Source organism: Belonocnema kinseyi, chromosome 6 (genome assembly GCF_010883055.1).
Source record: "Belonocnema kinseyi isolate 2016_QV_RU_SX_M_011 chromosome 6, B_treatae_v1, whole genome shotgun sequence".
Taxonomy (NCBI): domain Eukaryota; kingdom Metazoa; phylum Arthropoda; class Insecta; order Hymenoptera; family Cynipidae; genus Belonocnema; species Belonocnema kinseyi.
The window spans coordinates 107,083,173-107,086,241 of NC_046662.1; the positions used below are offsets into that span (position 1 = coordinate 107,083,173).

At 24.6% G+C, this 3,069-nt stretch overlaps 1 protein-coding gene across 6 annotated transcripts in view; it reads left to right on the plus strand.

Moving 5' to 3' along the window:
- The window catches only part of LOC117174780, a 246,670-nt gene that overhangs the window by 166,364 nt on the left and 77,237 nt on the right, over positions 1-3,069 (plus strand). The gene's annotated exons all lie outside the window — the stretch shown is intronic.

Below are 3,069 nucleotides of genomic sequence, written 5' to 3' on the forward strand. Positions count from 1 at the left end.
TATTGATTTACAAAGAATATTTGTCAAACAATAGAATGGATTTCTTCGCCCGAGATACAAAAGTAAATTGTACTATAGTAAAAACAACTGGAAAAATTTAGAGGAAAGCCAAATTTAGTAAAGAAAACAAACCTTTGTCGACCTATAAATACGAATTTTATTCCCCGAAAGATTTTTATAAAAATCTCTTCGAAACACTTTTATTGCAACAATTTAATTGAAGAAAAATATTTGTTATAAAAATAAAAATAGTACAATTTTTACATACAATTCTTAAAATAAAAAATCTGTGTGTCAAAGCACAATCCAATCCGACTATTCTTTCAAAAGTTATACGATATACAGACAACCACAACATCAATAACAACGACGACGTAGACGCAAGAGAGACAGACAGATACCGATGTAAAAACTTGTTTTTCTGATTCAAGGAGCCTCAAAACGTCGAAATTTCATTAAATTCGCGGAAGTTTTAAAAAGTTTAAAAAAAGTTTTAAAGATTTAAAATAATTTAAAAGAGTATGTATACTTTTAATGATTTTGAAATGTTTAGAAATGTTGACTTTTTATTTGGAAAAAAGACATAATTTTAAGAGGAGATATAAAAATATGGGACCACTGGAAAATATTCCGAAAGGGATGAATGAAAAATAAAAAAAAATGAAATCTCCGGCACCTGAATAATAATTTTATAAAAATTGTATTAAAAAATACATTAAAAAACACATGCGCTTTGAAAGAAAAAAATATTCTGCCTAAATTTTCTTCGTACCTACATAATAACATTTTTGCACAAACTTTGCAGGATTCAGTTCAACAACAATTTATATCAAAATTTATTTTTATTACTTTTATTATTTTTTTTATTAATAAAATATTCGATTTTTCAGAACTTTTTTTATATTTTTTTCAAATACTATGCACGTTTTCAAACAAATTTTTTCATCCAAACATATATAGGTATATTCGAATATTGTATTTTCAATAGATAAATAATATTTAATAAACAATTATTTTAATTGTTTAAATTCAGGAATTTTCTAATTCGGTTATTTTATAATTCAGCCATTTTCTCTGGTGATTTTTGAAATTCGGTAATATCTTATTGTCTGGAATTTTATTTATTTTATTTTCCTGAATTTTCCAATTCGACTTTTATATTTCGGGACTTTCATAATTTCGGGAATTTTATTATTCGGTTATTTTTCAATTTACGAATTTTACAGTGTCGGGAATTTTATTTTTCGGGATTTTTCAGTCGCTTTTTCCGAAAAATAAAATTCCCACATGACTGTAAAAATTCCGAAATTATAACATTGTCGAAATATAAAAGTCCCGAATTAAAAAATTCTCGACAATTTACAATCTTACCGAATTTGAGAATTGCCGACAGAAAATTTCCGAATTATACAATATCCGGGCTAGACAACTCTCTAATTTGAACAATTATAAAATAGTTTGTTTAAACAATTTTTTTAAATAGAATAATAAAATATTTTTACCAAAGGAAATTTTTTTAATGTTTAAAGTTTCTAAAAATTATTGTTGGAATATAAAATAACAAGAATTGAACAAATGTATTTTTTGACAAAAAGTTATTTGAAAATGTGCATTGTATTTTTGTACATTACAGAAATCGCTCACAAAAATGAAATTATTATTTAAAAAAATAAAAATTAAAGTCGCGTTAAATCAGCCTGCATTGAATCCTGCAAATTTTGTTTAATTTAAAGCTCACGTGTTTTAAATTTATGTTTGTATCAAATATTTATACAATTATTGTTATTTTAAATTAAAACAATAATTTAAAAAATTAAACATCAAACAAAATTTCTATAATAAAAATATTTGATTATTGTATTTTTAATAAATAAATAATATTGATCACGAAACTGTTTTCTCAATTTCTGCAATTCAGAAATTTTCTAGTTTGTATATTTGATCATTAGACAGCATTCGGCCCGAAGTTTTATTATTCGGGAATTTTCAAATTCGATAATATTGTAAACTGTCCAGAATAACGTTTTTATAAAAATATAATTATAATTCCAAGTGATAGGGAAATTGTTCTTTCGGTTTTTAGATGGTAAGACGACAGTTTCAAGCCAGATTACGTTTCGCATTGGCAAACAATATTATACGAACAGAATTTCACTGACACATTCATAAAAAATATCATGTTCCATAAAGTATATTTTTAAACAAACTTTAAATTATTATACTTAATACAGCTTATTTATTTTGAATTTATTTTTAATTGAAAATGGGCGAGTTTCCTTTTCTTTAACTTCTAAGACTTTCCAATTGAAACAGTTTAAGTTTTAACGTTAAAATTGGAATATTCTTCAATTTTAAACAAATTCCGAATCGTGTTGTGATATCAATTATGATTCACTTGTGAATCCTTGGTGTCCACTTCAATTAAAAAAAGAATCATACTTTATATTCGCAGTTGATAAACTAAAAACGATTTCTATCTAAAATTATAAATTTGAAATGCTTCTAATTTTTAATTTTCCAGGTCTTCAAACTGCATTCTAAAATTCGAAATTGAAAAATGTATGCTTAAATTTTAAAACTTAAACGGAAAATTCTGAAGTGAAAGATTTTCGAATTACGTACTGTAAACTGAATGATATAATAGGAAAAAAGCAATTTAAGGAATTAAAACAAAACTGTTTAAATCAAACTTGGACCAATTACTTTTCTAAGAATTCATAAATATCCCGGTCAAAAAATTAATTCACTGCCATTTGCCTATTTTTCCTAGCCTAACAAAATCCCCGTCAATTCCCGTTCTAGCTCCAACCTGTTTCAAATAAAAATTTATAAGAATATTTTACTTATTTTTCACATTAGTAATTTATAGCCTTTAAAATTGAATAGTTTTAGGTCAAACATGAAAAAGTAGAATAAAATTTTCTATTTATAGCGTTTTTATTACATATTGAACAATTTAAGCCCCTGAACACAATTATAAAATCTGATTTTTTGTTTGTGATTTCGTGATAAAGGAAACAGCTATTTATAAAATAATTTATAAAAAGGGCTTATAATTTTTGCCCAAAG